The 20,301-nt window shown below is 39.9% G+C and overlaps 2 protein-coding genes across 6 annotated transcripts in view; one reads left to right on the top strand and one right to left on the bottom strand.

The window, feature by feature from the left end:
- Hmg20a (high mobility group 20A) overlaps nt 1–15,881 on the bottom strand; it is an 85,521-nt gene extending 69,640 nt beyond the window's left edge. Inside the window, exon 1 of the mRNA XM_048416729.3 lies at nt 15,559–15,881. The gene's annotated coding sequence lies outside the window, so the exon portion shown is untranslated. The remainder of the gene's footprint in view (nt 1–15,558) is intronic.
- Nucleotides 15,882–16,374: 493 nt separating this feature from the next.
- Nucleotides 16,375–20,301, top strand: part of Peak1 (pseudopodium enriched atypical kinase 1) — a 209,360-nt gene continuing 205,433 nt past the window's right edge. For 4 of the 5 annotated variants that reach the window (XM_048416724.3, XM_048416726.3, XM_048416723.3 and 1 more), the window contains exon 1: nt 16,375–16,537. The gene's annotated coding sequence lies outside the window, so the exon portion shown is untranslated. Of the gene's footprint in view, nt 16,538–17,142; nt 17,509–20,301 lie in introns of all 5 variants that reach the window. The other variant, XM_048416727.3, reaches the window with a different exon arrangement.

Genomic DNA, 20,301 nt, shown 5'->3' with positions numbered 1-20,301 from the left:
TTATAATACAGAAAAATATAACTTTCAGAAATATATGCTAATCACACCGGTTTTTCTATTTTGTTTTCTTCTATATTTAATTTTTCCATTTTTACTTTAGTAAAAATGCCTTATAACACCTTCAATGTATTTCAAAAGAAATTATTGGGGAAAATGTGAAGATGCATAAACATTTACTTAAATATCTGCTAGATACTTAAGTGCTTTTAATTTTTAAAGTTATTATTTTTGTGTGTATGAAGGGATGGGTATATATGTACATGTGTACACATGTGGAGGCCAGAGGTTGCCAACAGTTTTCCTCAATTATATTCACATAACTTTCTGAGACAGGGTCTCTCTCGCAATGTGAAGCTTGCCCTTTCAATTGAGACTGGCTGGTTAAGAGGTCCCTGGAATCCTCTTTTCTGCTTCCTCAGGGCTGGGGTCTGGGGCTGCAGGTGTACATTGCCACACCCAACTCTTATGTAGGTGTTAAAGATCCACTTTCCTGACAGTTATTTTCCCAGCTTCTCAGATTTTTAAAAGATAATATAAGTATTAGTGCTATTAACATTTTATTTTATGCCTTACATATTTTCTTTAATTGCAATGTTTTCTCAGAATAAAGTAGAAATGGAATTATTGGCTCAATAGTATGGACATTTTATTAATGCTGATACACTGCTTTCCCAAAAAGCTGTAGTAATGTGACGTCACAACAACAATTAAAGGTTTATGTTAAGAGAATAAAATTAAAACTATAAAATGGAAAAATAAAGGACATGTGGAGATGGGAAAGAAGTAGGAGAAATGAATTTTGAGGCTGGGAAAGACAAGAATGAATTGTTGGATATCTTTTTTAAATCTATTTATTTATTTTGGTTTTTTTGAGACAGGGTTTCTCTATGTAGCCATGGTGTCCTGAAACTCTGTTCTGTAGACCAAAGTGGCTTTGAACTCAGAGATGTGCCTGCCTCTGCCTCCCAAGTGCTGGGATTAAAGGTGTGTGCATCATCACCTGGCTGGAATAATTTTTTTGAGACACATGATATTGTAATAAAAGGGAAAGAGATGTGTGCCACCATCACCTGGCTGGAAATTGTTTTTTTGTGACACAGGATATTGTAATCAAAGGGGAAGAGACGCAACAAGAGGCTTGGTTTTATTGAAAATTTGAATGTTTAAATACAAACACAAATATATACCATTACCATCAAGGAACATGCTTCAAAGATCTCTGCTTCTATCTCCAACAATAATATCTTACATATAAATATTTATGTTTAGGTAACATAAACCTATTTGATATATCAGGGTTCAACCTAATTTTCAGTTACCACTTGTCATTCTAACCTAGAGGCAAACATTTAGTAATATGTTTTGTAGACCTTTATTATTGTTTTAAGGAACATAAAGAAATGATCTTTTGAATACTAGAGGTGGTGGTGGTAGCAAGATGGCTTAGTGGGTTAGGGCGTTTGCCATCAAGGCTGATGACCTGAGCTAGGTCTCTTTCTTTTTTTTTCTTTTTTAGTTTTTCGAGACAGGGTTTCTCTGGCTCTTGTAGACCAGGCTGGCCTCAAATCCAAAGAGATCGGCCTGCCTCTGCCTACCAAGTGCTAGGGTTAAAGGCATGTGCCACCACTGCCCGGCCTGAGCTAGGTCTCTAGAACCCACAGGGTAGGAGAGAACTGACTCTCACAAGTTGTCCTATAACCTCTGTGTGTGTGTCCCTCTGAACTCCCCACCAATAAAATAAAATGAAAAGTTCAGATCAGCAAGGTAATGAACACACTGCCACACTGCCACTCTACTGCAAATAGGCTCGAAGCCTTTTTTCTGTCATCTGGTTCATGGATAGAAGTTATTTCTTTTCAAATATGTATTTTTTTTGTTATTTCTTTCTCCCTTTGATTATTCTTTTTTTGTTCTCCTTCCAATAGCAAAATTCTTTTTATTCTTTCTCTCTGGCCTCACTTTCCACCTTACTCCTGCTGTCTTTTCACTTCCTGGAGAGTTTAACCACTCTTTAGCTTCAGATTTCTCATCCTAATGTTTTGGACCCCACTTTTGTTGTTGTAGAGAGTTGTGGATGCAGTTGGCATCTGCCTTTACTATTTGTATATCTGGTTTGCCTGTACATGTCTGTGTTTCTGTTACTTGTTTTCTCCATTCTACACAATACGGGTGATTCCAGGACACTTTGAGCGTGTTATTTAGATGCTCTGCACTGAACTATACCCTCAGCACATCTAAACACATGCTCTTCTATATACACCCACCTGCCACTTAAACTTCAGCAAATACTTAAACTCCATGAACTGGGACGATAAAAGCCAAACTGACAACCAGCATCTGATAGGCCTGGGTGTTTTTTTAGTAGGGACCTGAAATTCCACTGCTGGCCATCTCTTACTATAGCAAAGAGACAACAAAGGACAGTGGGCAACATCAGTGAGGAACTGCACCCAGATCACTCCCATATTCCCACAGAGATAGATGAAATGCTACAAAAATAATTCAAAAGAATAACATTTATTTTAAAAGATCAACAAATTCCAAGAAAACACAGAGAAACAACAGAACAAATTAAAGAAATCAATACTGGAAGTGAGTATGAAATCCATTTTAAAAAGTGATTTTGGAAACATAACAAAAATCTTGGTGACAAAAAATTATGAATAGTGAATGGATGATCTCTGATATGACTAAAAGACCAAAGTTCTATTTATTGGTGTAGAAGGTGCTGACGTGAAGCCTGAAGGCATAAGACCTATCCAGTGAAACAATAGCAGAAAATCCTCAACTCTTCAGGAAGATATGTATTTCCAGGTACAGGAGGCATTCAGACCCCCACTCCCATTTTATAGTAAAGATGCAAAGAATACAAAAAAAGAAAACTGAAAACTGTAGAGAAAAATACCACCTCACTCATAAAGAAAAACCCCTCAGATAAACACATTTCTCAATAAAATGCTAAAGGCCAAGAACTCTCAGAATGAAGTATTTCAAGCCCTCTGAGAAAGCACTGCTGTAATAGCCAGCAATGTTACCATTCAGAAGCACAGGAGAAATAAACCTAGGAATTCATGACCACTAAACCAGCACTGCAGAAGACAAAGATATCTTATGCACAGAAAAGAAAAATAAACATATTGTGAAAGCACAGAAAAGAATTGTTTCCACTAAAAGAGTAAATATACAACTAAAAATCAGGAAAGAATCAAATTTTAGAAAAATGAGATGACAGGAATTAGTAGATGTTTTTCCATCATAATTCTGAAAATAAACATTTTTATTTCTCCAATTAAAAGACACATGTTGATTTTTTTTTTTTTGAGACAATGTTTCTTTGTTTAACAGCTCTGGCTGTCCTAGAATCTGTTCTGTAGACCAGACTGGCCTCAAAGACACAGAGATCTGCCTGTCTCTGCCTCCTGAGTGTCGGGATTAAAGGCATGTGCCATCACTGCCTGGAGAATGCATTTTTTTAAAAAAAGGTCTGTTCATTGTGTATAAGGAACACTTCTCACTGGCAAAGACAGAAAAACTGAAAATGAAAGAAAATGATACCCTCAGCAATGAAATTCAGAACAAGGAGTAGCTATACTCATATTTGATAAAGCAGACGAAGAGAAGAGATAGAGCAGGTCATTTTATATTGGTAAAGGAAATAATAAGGCAAGAGGTTATTATAACTTGAGCTGAATGTGATAATGTATGCCTTTAATCCCAGGACCCAGGAGCAGAGACACAGGTAGGTCTCTGTGAGTTTTAGGCCAGCCAGGGATATATAGAAACACTGTCTCGTAAAACAAACAAAAGATATAACTGTAAATATGCACGAATGGTGGCCATACAATTTTATGATAAAAACATTACAAGATAAAGTGGGACTGGCAGGTCCCAATTCAGTAATACTGGGTGATTCAGGGGGGGTAAAACGAAGACAGAAACTTCAGAACACAGAAGCCACATTACAGGTCAACAGACGTACAGATATCTATAGAATTTTCCATCTAACAACTGCAGAACACATTCTTTTTAGCAGCTCATGTAACTTTCTCCAAAGTAGACTATATTTTTATCAAACAGAAAATATCAAAATATACTCTTCTATCATATCACATCATAAAGGAGTAAAATTTAAAATTTTCAATAGCAAAGGAAATTCTAGACCCATGAAGACCGAACAGCATGTTGGTGCGGGACAATTGTCTATATTCTGTCAATTAAGTTTTAAATAAATGCTGACTGACCAGTAGCCAGGCAGGAAGTAGAGGCGGGACAACCAGACAGGAAATAGAGGCGGGTCAATGAGAACAGGACAATTCTGGGAAGGAGGAAGCCCATTCCTCCCTAGTTCTGTCCCAACCACAGAAGAAGGAAGATGTTATTGCCCCACTGAAAAAGGTACCGAGCCATGTGGCTAACATAGATAAGAATAATGGGTTAATATAAGTTATAAGAGTTAATAAGAAGCCTGAGCTAATGGGCCAAACAGTTTATCATTAATATAGACCTCTGTGTGATTTCTTTGGGGGCTAAACGACTGTGTAGCCTGGTGCGAGGGCAGAAACCAGGCAGGAGAGAAAACCTCGTTCAACAGCACGTTTTTTGAACCATCAGTGGAACACTGAAGAAAATGGAAGAATTAAAAAAACCAAAAAACCCCCCAAAAAACAGTGGACTTTTTCCTTCAGCTTTTTATAAGATGGCAGAAGAGAAGCTGCAAACAGTTGAAGGAGAGTCAGCACAGGATCAGATTCTCTTCTGAAGGGACAAAGGAAAAACCTCAGAGTTTCACAAAGCTGGGAGAGGACAGTTAAAAACAGCCAAAGAAAGCACTGTCGGAACCAGCTGCAGTTGTTGCTCCCCAGCAGGGGGAGTTAAGTCAGACAGCCCTGCTGAGAACAGATGGGCAATCCTATCCTCGGAACAAACCACAGGAGCCTCAGATCCAGCTGCAGGTTTTAGTTAGACAATGATTCCATTTTATAACTCTGTATGACTGGGATGGTAGTGGTCAGGCACCATCTTGAGGGGGAATCTATTGCTCAAAACTGAATTACCCTGCGGACCTGAGAATGGGGAACAAGCACAAGCCAGGAAATCTGAACCTGCTCTAGCCCCAGGGTAAGAGACATCTTTGGGGCAGTCTGGCATACAGTGTGCCAGAAACTAAGTTTTGTAAGCAGGGTCTTGACTCTGGCAGTGAGGTGCAAAATCCAACTATCCACTATCTCCAAAACACATCTCACTGGCAGACACCCATGGGTCAAGAGAACCAAAGGACGATCAACCTATCAAGCAAATGGAAGTTAGCACAGCTATTCAGATGGTTGGAAAAGTAGATTTAAAAAAACAAAACAAAACAAAACACTAGTCTGAAGAGATAAAAAAAGGCCATCATATATTAATAAAAGGGCCAACTGAAGAAGATATAACAGTTGAAAATATAGATGCACCAAATATTGGTGTCCTAATTTCAGAAAAACAAACAATGAACAAAATAAGATCACATAAGAGGTCTTAATTTAAAAAATAGTGGGTTCCAATACCCTACTGTGCTATCTATCATCTATCTACCTAAGTTTTTTTGACACAAGGTCTTACTATATAGCTTAGACTGTCCTCAAACTTACAACAATCACTGTGTCTTAGCTCTTGAAGGCTAAAATACAGGTAGGTATCATTTTGTCTGGCCTCTAACTCTCCATCTTTAGATATGTCATCTGAACTCAAAATGAATGAAGAAAATTCATAGTCACACAACAGATAAACCAGGTATGGGAATGCATGACTATAACTTCAGCAATTGGAAGGTAAAGGCAAAAAGATCAGGAATACAAGGTAATCATCAACTATAATAAGGAGTTTGAAGTAAGCATGGGATATATGAGACTCAAGAAAAATAAACAAACAATTAGCCAGTCAACCAACCAACACCCAAACAAAAACTTTACAGCAGAGATCAAATGGACTCAACAGATAATAAGCAAAATATTCCATCTAAAATATACAGAATACACATTTTTCTCAGCAGCTCATGGAAGCTTCCCTAAAATATACTACACTCTAGAACATAAAACAAATCTTAACAAATACAAAAGAAAACATTTTTTGTGATCTTATCATAGTAGACTAAACCTAAAAATCAATAGCAAGTAAAAACTTTGGAAATTACATAAATACATCTGGACAATACACTCTTAAAAAGCCAGTGGGCCACTGAAGAAACCAGGGAAGGAATTTTAAAAATTCCAAGTATTAAACAAGAAAATTGGTTCTTTGAAAAGATAAACATTAACATATTCATAGCTAAACTAACTAAAAGAAAGAGAAAACCCAAATTAATAAGATTAGAGATGAAAAAGAGGAGCTAAAATAGACTCCAATGAAGTCTGGAGGACTGAACAGTTCGAAACTTATATTCCATACAAGTAGGAAATCTAGAAGAATTAATAAACTTATAAACATATATGAACTGCCAAAATTAAAGCAAGAAGCCACAAACAAAATAAAGAGGTCCATATCTAAAAATAAAAAGTCTTACAAGAAAATAATAGTGGTTGGACTCACTACCAAATTCTCCCAAACCTGTAAAGTAGTAGCACTATGAACACTAATACTCCTCAAACTTTCCCACAAACTAGAAAGAGAAGGAATACTGCCAAACTCATTCTACAAAGTAAGCATTGCCCTGATGCCAAAACAGGGTAAGCACACAACAAAAAAGAAAAGTATACCCCAAGTTCTCTGATGACTATAGATAACAAGAATTCTCAATATAATACCTGCATACTGAATTAAAGAACATAGTAAGAAGATCATACATGTACCAGATAAAAGTTTCAACTGATAAAGGTGCCTGCAGACAAAACTTGACAGCACAGGTTCAATCCTGGAACCTATATGGCAGAAGGAGAGAAACTCCTACAAACTGTCCCGACTTCCACGTGTGTTCTCCCCAAACAAAATTAATACATTTATGGGTAGAAAAGAAGAGAGTATATATCATTATCAACTTTGTTCAAAGATATAAGGTTGGTTCTACATATTCAAATCAGTATATAAAATATATAATTAGACTTGACAGAAATAAATGATGCTCTCAGTAGACACCGTAAAGGTCCTGACAAGGTTCAACGTCCTTTCATGATAAAAGTTGTGAAGAATCTAGGACACGAAGAACCATTATTTTGGTAAGGTGGTGTGGTACACATCTCTGATCCCAGCCTTGGGCGGCAGAGGGAGGTGGATCTGTGAGTTTGAGGCCAGCCTGGTCTATAGAACTAGTTACAGGACAGCCAGGGCTACACAGACAAACCCTATCTCAAAAAACCAAACAGAACCAAAAATCTCCCCCCCAAAACCAACATTATTTCAACCTATAGCCACCATTATGCTAAATATAGAAAAACTAAAAACATTTTCTTTATCAGTAATGAGACAAAGTGGCCATTTTTACTGTTTTTATACAGTGCTCAAAGTCTTAGCTGGAACAATGGACAAGGGAAATAAATAAAATAGGGAAGGAAGAAATCAAAGCTGTTATAGAGCAAAGAAAACAATCATCAGTGTGAAAGAGACAGAACAAGGAAAAATCTTTATCAAGGATACATCAGACAAATAGATAAAAAAGCTGCAAAAAATTAAGCACTGACAAACAAAATCAACCAATCAACAAATGAGCTAAATTTTCTAAAAAGAAGAAATATAAATAGCTCTTAAATATTTGAAAAATCAGTCAATATCCTTGACTTTCAGAAAAACACAAAATTGTCTCGAGGGGCAATTAAGAGCACTGGCTGCTCTTCCAGAGACCCAGGATCAATTCTCAGCACCTATGCGATGCCTCACAATTATCTCTAACTCTAGTTCCAGGGGATTCAAAACCCTTTTCTGGCCTCTGCAGGTACTCATGTGGTGCAGACATGCAAGCTGGCAAAATACTCATACACATAATAGAAGGAAAAAAATCTGTTTTGAAATTCTACTTCACCCCAGTCGGAATTGTTATCACCAAGAAAACATCAATCAATGTTGGCAAGGATGTGAAGAAGGCAGGCAGGCACAGGGCTAGTGAGGATGTAAGCTAGTGCGTCACCAGGAAAGTCAGTGGTGGGGAGCCTTCAAATGGCTAACACTGCGGTGTGATGGCTAGTTTTAATCATCAACTTGACACAAGTTAGAACTGCCTAGAAAGGAAGTCTCAGAGAGGGGCTGTCTAGATTAGGCTTACATTTGGGCATGTCTATGGACAATGATCTTGACCAAGGAGGAAGATCTGCCCACTGTGGGCATTGCTTGAATGGGAGTTTCTTGACCGAATGTGTGGAAAAAGTGAAACACATGCATGCGTTAATCTGTGCTCTCTGCTTTTTGAGCTCCTGCTACTGGGACTTTGGGCCATGATGGACTGTCACCTGAAACTGTGAACTGCACAAACCTTTCTCCCTTCAGCTGCTTTTGTCAGAGTGTTTTATCACAGCAACAGGAAATGAGACTACGCCACAGGGGGCTAAAGGATATAGCTCAGTGGAGAAAGTGCTTGATATGCAAGCTTGAGGACCTGATTCTTATCCCAGCATCAACATAAAAGCCTAGTGTGGTGGTCTTGCAGGAGGAACAGAGAAAGGTGGATCTCAGGGGCTTGCTGACCACCTGAAATAATGAGCGAGCTCTAGGTGTGGTGAGAGACCTTGCCAAATAAAATACAGGTTTAAAAAAAAAAGGACGTAGAATGATAGAGGAAGTCACCTAACATTGACCTCTGGCTCTGCAAATGTACAAATGGGACACTGGCGCACACACAAATTTCCATATGACTTGAACATTCTTGGATATGTAATTAAAAATGTTTGCATATCCATGTTTATTGATGCACTATATATAATTGCTAAGCAATGGAGCCAATCTAGAAGTTCATCAACTGATGAATGAATAAAGAAGATGTGATACACACACACACACACACACACACACACACACACACACACACACAAAATGGAATTTTATTCAGACATAAAGAAAAGAATCAGGCCAGGCAGTGGTGGCCCACGCCTTTAATCCCAGCACTAAGGAAGCAGAGGCAGGCAGATCTTTATGAGTTTGAGAACAGGCTCCAAAGCTCCATCAAGTAAATGAAATGCCATGCCATCCTTCCCTGCAACACTATCATCAAGAAAGCAAACAAACAACAACAACAACAACAAAAGACAGCCAGTGTTACTTGCCTATAATCCTAGCACTTGGAAGGCAAAGGCAGGTAGATTTCTCTAAGTTCAAGGCCAACATGGTCTAGACAGTGAGACCCTGGCTCAAAAACAATGATAAAGAAATACACCCACCTACAAACAAAAGTATCACATGACTCAGTTATACTACTCCTGGGTCCTGTCCTATCTGTCTGTCTGTCTGTCTATCTATCTATCTATGTATCTATAATGAAATAATACTTTATTAATAAGGAAGAACAGAATCATGCTGTTCCTACTGGATATCACTATGTTAAAGAAAAATAAATTAGACTCAGAGAGTCAAGTATCACGTGTTTTTTCTTGTATATGGATTTTAGGTGAGTGAGAATACATGATAATAAAAAGGGGACTATCTGTTAGGAAAGAGGAAAGGGCTCAGGAGGAGAAAGGATAATAGAAGGTAATGGGGGAAAACATGATCAAAATGTTTTTATGCATGTAAATGTTTTGTTTTAAGCATGTAAAATGCTTAAAATCTACTTAGCTTCTGTGTTTGGACAACAGGGAACTCTCTCCCAATGACATGTGTGCTGATCTTCCAATCACTCACTTAGATGAGTCCACATGCAAGTTACAAATTACTTTTTATCAATTACATTGACTGCAGAGATCAATTCTCATAGTTATGAACATGTATCAGATGTTTAATATATGACAGTAACACCATGGAATGCTTATAAATGGGAACATAATGATTTACCACATATTCTACAGATGTATGAGTATCTATTATATACTGGCCATAATCTGTAAAAGGAACGGCGGGCTGCTTTTCATTCCATCCTGTTCCCGGCCACCTGGCTAGCTTTACCTGAAATAATTACACGGAAACTGTATTCATTTAAACACTGCCTGGCCCATTAGTTCTAGCCTCTTATTGGCTAACTCTCACATCTTCACTAACCCATATCTAATAATCTGTGTAGCACCATGAGGTGGTGACTTACCAGGAAATATTAACCATGTCTGACTTGGCAGCTGGCTCCATGGCGTCTGCCTGACTCTGGGTCTTTCTCCTAGCATTCTATTCTGTCTACTCCGCCTATCTAAACTGCTGTCTTATCAAAGGCCAAGGCAGTCTCTTTATTTGACCAATTAAAGTAACAAATGGACAGAAGACCCTCCTACATCAATAATCTTTCATGCTGAGCATAAATAGTAGATAAAAGTTACATATTAATTTCATTACAACCTTAGTGCCAGTTAAACATAAGTATTAATTCGATGCCTATGAGAGACATTATTCCAGGCATGACAGAGAACCCAGAGATGAACAGGGAATAGTCTTTACAACCTTCTCTGGGAGGACATTTTATCTATATAATAACAACTAAAATAAACATCAGAAACACTGGATATTAAGTGCAATGATAAAGACACAGAATACTCTGGAGGATCAACAGACAGAACATAGATGATTTGGGAGGGAGACATGGGTAGACATCAAAAAACATTTCTTGATGGTAGTATATAGAGAGGTAGTATGTAGATGGTAGTATGTAGAGGTAGTATGTAGATGGTAGTATGTAGAGGTAGTATGTAGATGGTAGTATGTAGAGAGGTAGTATGTAGATGGTAGTATGTAGAGAGGTAGTATGTAGATGGTAGTATGTAGAGAGGTAGTATGTAGATGGTAGTATGTAGATGGTAGTATGTAGAGAGGTAGTATGTAGAGAGGTAGTATGTAGATGGTAGTATGTAGAGGTAGTATGTAGATGGTAGTATGTAGAGAGGTAGTATGTAGATGGTAGTATGTAGAGAGGGCACAGGGCGGAATATTAATAGATGGGGATTCCCAGGAAAAGTGGAAGTACATCCGACAGGACAACAAGAGCAAAGTGAGAAAGGTTGAGTATCATGCAGAATTTTCCTCCTCAGACATCATTCAGTTTCAAATGTAAAGAAAGACATGTCATAGTGTGAGGGGCCTTAGTAGTTGGAAAAATGAATTTAAAGAACTTAAATGATTCCTTAATTTTTTCTTGAAACTTTTCTACTAAGTATATTTTGTAAAATAATTGAAATTTGTGATTCTTTTCCTTCTCATATGAAATAAAACCTTGACTACCTCATGAGCATGCTGACAGAAGGCAGAATATCAATGAACCTACCACTGTGTTCTATATGTGAGCTTAAACGAGATAAGTCCCAAGAGCCAGCATAGCTGAAGCAGGCCTAAGGGTTAAAGCAGTGGTTATCAACTTGCAGGTCTCAAACCCTTTGGAATTGTATATCAGATATCATGAATATCAGATGTTTACATTACAAGTCATAACAGTAGCAAAATTACAGTTATGAAGTAACAACAAAATAATTTTATGGTTGGGGTCACTACAACATGAGGAACTGTATTAAAGGGTCAAAGCATTAGGAAGGTTGAGAATCACTGAGTTTAAAAAACAGCATCCCTCAACCTCCTACCACCAGGACTACAACAAGCGGTTCCCATGTAATAATACCCCCTTTCATCAAGGAGTCATTTAGATTAGGGAAACTGAAGGCTCATGGAAGCTAACTGCTCAAAGTGATGAAGCTAATAAAATACAAAGACTAGCTCTGAATCTAGGCCAGTCTGATTTTCAGTTTTTCCTACTGTTCACTCATATTTACAGAGTACAAAGCAAGTTAAAATAGAAAAATCATGATACGTGCAACAACAAAGGAAATATTAAAAACGAATTTTAGGATGGCTTAGAAATCAAGATTAGGAGATAACAAATTTAGAAATGCATCTTAATCCAGCTTGAACAGTGATTATAACACATATCACACAAGAACATCAAGTAAGCAAATTTCTAGCTTTGATGTGTCTACTAAGAAGAAAGCTCCAAGAGAATATAAGAAGGGTATTTGTATTTCCTGTACTTGAAACAAAAACATGACTGATACTCAGGAGTATTGAGTTTTGTTGAAATCACAAAAAACCATATAAGAGGATTTCTCATTTGAATACATAAAACGTTCAGAAATAAAAGACAACAAAACAATAAATCTAAAACCATTAAATTGGTAGCCATTAACTACAAAGCAGAAACCAAAAAACCCGCCACCACCAAGGAACGAAGTAAAGCCGCCGGTTATAAAACACTAGCGTCAGCTTCACAGGACAGGGTAAACAAGAGGAAAGAAGCACCTCTGTGGATGATCAAATTTCAGTGCAATGGTCTTGAGAACTTTGGCCTACTGTTTTAATGTTTCAAACTGCTCCAAGAAGTGCATGCAATGCTGCTTTAAGGAAATAAAATGGTTACTTACTCCAGATACTCTAAAAACAATCAACAACTTTTGTATTATCGAAGGCAAGCAGTGAAATGAAAACCTAAAATGCATTAACTTAAAGAAGCAACAGTATGTTTACAAATAGGTTTTCTTTTCCCAATTTTGTCACTAGGAACATGTTAAAGAAAAAAAAAGCAACACTAGGCAGTTAAGGTGGAAAATCCCTCAGAAGAAGATAAGCCTTTCCACAGAAATACTTCTTGAGGAGGAGGAGGAACGGGCTACACACGCTTCCTTCTCTATTTTTCACCAATGTATCTAATAATTCTTCCTTGATGGGACCAATGCATAACTGTCAGTTATCACAAAACATCTTCCTGATATGTACTTTCTATATTGCTTTCTTCTCAACAGACAGTTCTTCAAGCCGCACGAGTCTTTCCAGTGCAATTTGTCTTGTTCCTATTACACTGCATGTCTTCCACGAATATCTTCAGGATCAATTTAATAAACTCCTTTGCTTTCTAAGACTGTTCCCCAAAGGCAATAGCAATATTGTACCTCAACCAATATTATGACATTATTTTCTCTCTTTCTCATTTAGTTCTACCATCCTTCCATATTTCAATTCCTAACACTACGGTTAATTTTTCAGAGTGATTACATCTAGTATATTGCACTAATGTAGAACACAGTGAATACTTTCTCTCTAGTCAATCAATATCCCCTTGGTACAGTGCACATGGTCCTAACTTTCTATCAACAACCACAGACAATATTTTGCCTTATCTTTAAAAAATTAACTACTGCAGCAATTTTGCAGTCTTTCAAATACTGATTTTAGCATCTCAGAATCTTTGTTATTGGTGGTGGTTCTGGGGATGAAAGGGAAGTCCTTTCGTATGAGGTAAGTGCTCCACCACTCAGCCACATTCCCCGCCCAGCAGACTGATTTATTTATTATTTATTTTTGAGATGGGCCAGATGGGCTGGACTGGAACTCACTGAGATCTGCCTTCTTCTGCCTCCTAAGTGCTGGGATTAAAGAGATGCAGCAACATATCTGACCAGGCTGATTTATTTTCATTTTTTCCTGTCAGTACTGGTGATCAGACCCCAAATCCAAGGGCTCATATTATATATAGTAGGCAAGTGGTTTATCATTTGGCTAAACATCCAGTCTAAGAATAATTTGTTTCTTCTTCTATTGAAAATAGATTTTTCTCAATATATATATATTGATTAGTTTCCCCTCTCTGCCCAGTCCTCCAAGTTCCTGTCATTCCATCTGAATCTATTCCCTTTCTGTCTTTACTAGAAAACAAGCAGGCATCTGAGGAATAATAAAATGCAACATAGCAGAATAGGACAAAACAAACAAGAAAAGGAGCCAGAGACACACACATTTGGACATAGGAATCCCATAAAACCCCCAGACCGGAAGCCATAACATGCACACAAAGAAAAAAAAAAGCACTGAATCTCCAAAGATGCATTGAGTTCATGTTGTCTGGACCATCTACTGCTGGGCATGGGGCCTATCCTTATGAGTGGTTTGTCTTCCCGGTGAAACTCCTTCAGAGAAAACTAATTTTTCATTTGCAAGTGGCTAGCAGTTGGAGATAGCTTGTGGGTTAGGGATGAGGGCATGTGTTCACTTCTCTCTTTAGCTCTAGGCCCCCATCTAGTGCAGATCTGTGCAGGCCCTGTTGATGTTGCCACAATCTGTGGGAGTTCATATGTGTGCCATAAATGTGTTTCTAGGACTAAGACTGATTTATTTTTTTAAAAAAAAGTTCACATTAAGGTAAAAAAATTATTTTCATGTTTAGTTTAATATATTTACTACTGTGAGTGTAAACTGTGACTAGAAATACGTGCATCTAATATTGGAAGACAGTGTGACTTCAGGTTCAACATATCCTGCATTTAAAAAGAAGGTTGAGGTTTTAGAAAATATGGTCCAGCAAACATGCACTCATATGCCATGCTGTTTTACAAGAAAAGCCACAGAATCAAACTGTTGTTCATACCACTTCCGATACTGCTTCTTGTAAAAAAGAAAAAAAAAAAAAGCAGAATACAGGAAAACAGAAAATTCTGTCTTATTCACCTTTTGTTCTTTATGAGTTATTTTCTCCTTACTCAACATGTGAGCTGAACCCATCATCCTTGTGCCATGCCATAAAACTATAAATAGACTTCGGTTTTAAATCAGTGACAAATTCAATTAAATTACGGGGGGGGGGCGCAAGAAAATGCATCTTTCATAAACGCCACACATAAGCTACATGATAACGATATTTAGATTGACATTGTTCTCAGGCATGGGGCAGATCAGTCCTAAAGTAACAGGTCTAAGTATGTAACATACTAATTACATCTATTAACTTAACATCAAATTTGAGTACTGCACTATGGTACCCTTTCCCTTTGCAAAAATGAAAATGCCTCGTAATTTATGTGAACCATTCGGTACGCTAACTAATAAACTTTCTCCTTTACTGAGTGGGTAAAGAGTTCCTGTTTCCCTGTCTAGGCAGAGACCACACTCGTTGACTCAGTTAAGAACACACTTGACTAGGGTCCAAGAATGGGCACCTCACGAGTCACACAACAAAGTATGCAGTCTTGCAGACAATTTTAACAAGGTGTTTTGAATTCTTTGGAGAAAGCATTAAGGAAGTCTTGCTGTGGAGAAATTTTCCATATTATACGTAGAGACAAAATACAAAAATTTAGATCGTGGCCTGGTGATTAGTACAGCTTGGGGGAAGAACCGAACTTGTGACCCTCAAGGCTGTAGGAACTCTCTCTGAGAATGGCACAAACCAACACCTTGTCTGGCTCTCATGAGCACGGGAAGTGGCTTGGACACCCCCCAAATATCATCCTACTCCACAGGAAGTGAGTTATGTTCCCCCCTCCCCTATGACAGCATGTCTCCCTTCCCCCAGCCGGAAGTGAGGCGCCCCCATTCAGTGGGCCTCAAACCAAGACAAACCAATAACAGCAGCAGCAAAAGAGGGATGATCTTCAAAGGGGGAAGGACATCTCGACTGTGGCCACCCCCAAGCTCGTCTTGCTTACTGACCTGCTGACGGTAGGGGCAGGCAGAGGCCTGGGGACTAATCAAAGTCCCTTGCACAGAGGACAATTCCCTCAGCCCCTCTCAATCGCCTTCACGCTTCACTCCGTCGTCTCACAGCTTGACAGAAATTCCTCCGCAGAACTGCATTCTGGTGTCTTTTCTTACTCTTTACCTAATCACTTAGTCACCTCCAGATAGGTAACTCCTCTTATCGTGGTTATATTTAGAATTGTTCCGGTGAGGAGAGACGTGAAAAACTATAACCGATACTTTCAGAGAAATGAAGGGATTATTTTGCCCAATGCGGCGAAGGACTACGTGACTACGCAAGGTGAGACTAACTTTCGCGAAGGTTCTTGGGAAATGTAGTTTTCTTTTTCATAGCTAAGGCTCTCAAAAATAGTGGGACTTAAATTGGTAATTATGATGTACTGAAGTCTTTGAGTATACTTATTCTGTACTTGACGACTGGCTGACATAAGGTGATTAAGGCCCCGAAAAGCTCCAAAACTGCGCTGTTTCCACTGACGTTTAATTGAACCCAAATTCCCCGTCACGTGGGCTCAAGATCCCGGTTGCCACGCCCTCTAGTTTTGGACCCGCCCGTCAACCAATCAGACCTTCTCTAGGTCTTGTTCTCCGGATATTGGCACCCCCCTGTAGGCGTGGCCTCTTGTCAGCTCCTCCCGCGGGGTTGTGTGGGGAGCTCGGAGACGCCGAGGTTTAGTGCGCGCGCCCGCGCGCTATCTCTAGAACTGAAGCGGTCGAGGGTGCGCGCGGCGGGGCGGCGTGCGGGGTTGGGAGGAGCGAGCAGACTGGTAGGCTGGGCGGACTGCGAGCGGCCGGGAGCGCGCTGTGGACTCCGCGGCCGCGAGTAGTTAGTTAGTTGTGTCAGTTGCTCGGTGGCGGCGGCTGCGTTCACCAGTAAGGGGACGGGACGGGCGGCAATGGTGATCATTGCAACGGCATGTGCTCTCCTCAGGTAACGGGGGCAGGGTTGCCCATGTACTCTCCGGTCCCTTTCCCACGCGCGCAGGCTTATGGGGCCAGGGTCGCCTCGAGGTGAGGACGGGGACCTAGGGGAATCTGGACTGGGCGGCGCCGCAGGGTCTCAGCAGCCGGTGCGTCCTAGAGGACGCGGGCTGCAGCGTCCCGGCCACCCACGCGCCCCGTGGGCGCCGCGAGCCCTCTCGTGCCCCCCGTCGGCCCAGGCCTCGCTACCCTGGCTACTATGGTCCCGGTAGCGCGGCGCCCCCCAGAGGAGGGAAAGTTGGAACCTGGCGCCTAGGGACTTCCCGGGGCTGAGCTGCGAGGCTCCGGGGGAAAGTGAAGCCTTAGGGGAGCTGGACGCGGGAGGCTGGGGCAGGAAGGATTTCTGCCAAGTCTGTATGGTCATCCCGCTTCCAGACCTGAGAGGATCATGGTCAGTTTTGCAGCATCAGTCGGGACGGAACCAGTGGCTCTGTGCCTGCTCACTTCACGCTCTGGCTGGTGAGCCCCTAACGCCTGCGGACTTACTGGGTTGCTTAGGGTTTGGGGTTTGGAGAGAGTGGGTCAGACAGTTTTTTTCTTTTCCCTTTGACTCAGGGTTCTTGCGACTTTCCTTTCCTCCTTCGAAGAGGACTTGCCATCTGAACTGGGTCCCCTTATCGTTTCCCCCCGTCTTATGCACCATCCATCCGTTGGAGAGCTTGATTTCGTTCTTGGACTACATTAATGACTGACTGCTGAGAGCATTACCAAAGAGGAGGTTCCCCCCCCCCCACGCCCGAAGTCTCATTTCTGCACTTCGCTTTTCAAAGGACCCAAATTTAGGAATCAGAGCTGTGGAATGGAGTTATTGGAAGGCTGTTGTTGAAGGATGGAGATGAGTTAGAGGAAAATTATGATTTCATCTTTATTGGCCTTACTATAGAAAACCCAGTACATTTTTCTTTGCCTCTGTTGAATGTGGTAAGATTACACTTTCAATTAAATACTTGGCGACTTACATAAAAGACTATTTTTAGGTCACTGGATGATGTACATGAGCAGCCTTTTCACCTGAATTGGAATTGCTTTGAGTGTTCTGTTTGGCAGATTTTTTTGGTCGTTGTCGTTGTTGAGCAGCTACAGTGTCCCTCCTTGACCTCCCCCGATAAATGAAGTGTGTAGTCTAGAGAACACATATCGCTCTCAGCAGAGTGGAAAAAAAAAACCCAGAAAGCCCAAATTTGAATTATCCACAAGGGTAAAACTTTCCATGAGCAATCTTGGATACCCACTTCATGATGGCTTCTTTTGTAATCTCAAGAGCATTTTAGATCTTGCAATTCACTGGCTACCGTAATTACTTTCCAGAATGCTTGGCACTTCTTTGGTGACTTTTTCAGTAAACTATAATTGCCGGTGAGGTACATTTTCTTGGCTTCCAAGATAGGAGTTAGTAGCCTTATCAGAGAGATTAACAGTTAACAGTGGAAACAGCGTTCATACCACTGCCAGTGAGTTTTGGCTATGACCAGCTAACAAACTATGTAAAAAACAAACATCCCCTTCCCATAGATGTCAGAGGGGAAGAAGAAAAAATATTTTATCATGTCTCTATTTTGGAGAGAGTAACATGACTATGTTATGAGGAGAAAATGTCAGATTATTTTCTTTAAAGCTTTTTGGTTGGCAGTCCTCCTTTCTCCCACCCCATGGAGGAACCCACATTTCTGTTTGGCTGGTTTCCAGTGTTGTGAGACGTGTTTTTGGTGAGAGGCAAAGATAAGCCCGCTCTGAGTTGTCCGGTGCTGACTATTCATTTTGTCTCGTAGTAGTGCAGAGAAACTTCCACAGTAGTGTTTCTACCCCATTAACATCCTGTCAGAATTCATTCTAAGAGTCTGTCCTGAGGCCCATAAAGAAATAATGCCGCTTCATAACTGTTTTCTGACAGTCACATTAAAAATTGTGTTCCTGAAATACCTTATATGTATATGCATATAAACATTTATCTTTGTACATTTATGGTAATGTAAATATTTAAGTCTGAGAGCTTAAAAACTTTTATTTGCTTGTTTGCGTACATTCCCTTTAACAGCTAACAGTGCCAACCATATTTGCCAAATAAGCATCAACCATAAATTCAGGCTTTGGCACATTTCATATAATAACTCTTCTAAATTGCTCCATGGTGAAGCATCGTGAGATTAGCATTTGCTTCACGAGTGTGATTTGTTGTTGTTTTTAACTGTAATGATGTGCTGCTGTTTAAGGGGAACAGGTGCTGGGCTCTAGCTGTTTGTGTTGTAACCTGCCAAGTCATACTCTTTTGTTGGATGGGTTGTTAAAGCAATTTAGGAATCAAACTGTGGCCCCTGGCATACCAAATATGAGTTTGAGGCTCCATATCACTTTCGCAAATCCCCATTTTCACTGCTAATGTAGATGTGAACCTCATTTTCTCCTTTGTCTTTTACTGTGATTCCTATGCTCCAGTCTTCCCATTATTAGAGCTTCAGGTACAGGCTTCTTAGGGAAGAAGATTCTCCTTGGAGAATTCGAATATTCTAGTAACTTTCAGGCCAAATTCACATTTGAACAAAAGACAAGTATTTGAATGTCCTTTGAAGTGTTGGACACGGTGGTAGGACCAGAGATATGGAGAATGATACTCTTTTTGCCTGGAGCTTACACTTTAGGAGGGGAGCTAGCTGGGAACTGGTAATTATCGTATGGTGTGATATATGACAGGTGTGTGCACAGGTGCCCGTGAACGAGGAAAGTACAGAGGAAGGCTTGTTGACTCAGACTTGGATTCTTGGCTGTGGGGGATGTTCTGGAATCTTAGTGAATTACTCAAGCTAATCTTGAATAATATATGAATCAACTAAGTTCAGAAAGAAGAAACCTATTTTATCCTAGTGCTTTTGTATTAAAAAAACACACAAACACAAGTCATGTATGTAATATAGAAAGTCTAGTAGCCGTGTTTTAAAAAAGTAAAAGTCGAGACTCATAAATTAACCCAGCGTTTTAAACTAACATAATTTCAACATGTGATCAATATAAAGCAGTAATATGAAGGTATTTAACATTCTCGTTTTCGTACACAGTCTTCAGAATCTGGTGGTATTTTTACACGTTAGCACATTTCCACTAAGACTAGCTGCATTCACACACTCCGTTTCTATACATCAACAGCAAAACTTTGGAAGAGAGGCAAATGAGTCACTGATTGTAAACCAAGCTTAGGAATTTTAACTTCACCTTGAAGGCTGTGAAATTCGAGTTGATAAAACGAAAACAGGGCTGAAGAGATGGCTCTTCCAGAGGACCTGGGTTCAGTTCTGGACACTGATATGGTGGTTCACAAACATGCGTGGCTCTAGTTCCAGGGGATCTGACACCCTCTTCTGGTGTCAGAGGACATTGAAAGCCAAACACCCACACACATAAAATAAACAACAAAAAGTACTTCACCACCACCTCCAGCAAACCATCCTGCGATACAACCACAGTTGGTTTAGACCTGGCATTTGGACAGAAATGAAAGCTGGATTAGAAAGGGGCACAACTTGGAAGCAAGGCCAGTTAAAAAACTATTCCTGGTGAGAAATGGCATGGGATATAGGAGAGATTTGGGAAGTATTATCAGTAGAATAGGACAAATACGTTATAGAATAGAAAAAGATTGGGTTCGGTGAGATGGCTTAGTGGGTAAAGGTACTTGCTGCTAACCTATTTTCATCCCTGGGATGTGCATGGTAGGAGAGAACC

The sequence above is a fragment of the Myodes glareolus genome, chromosome 4 (assembly GCF_982192425.1).
Source record: "Myodes glareolus chromosome 4, mMyoGla1.1, whole genome shotgun sequence".
NCBI classification, from domain to species: domain Eukaryota; kingdom Metazoa; phylum Chordata; class Mammalia; order Rodentia; family Cricetidae; genus Myodes; species Myodes glareolus.
Note: the sequence above shows the minus strand (reverse complement) of the source record. Positions and strands in the feature narration are given on the sequence as shown.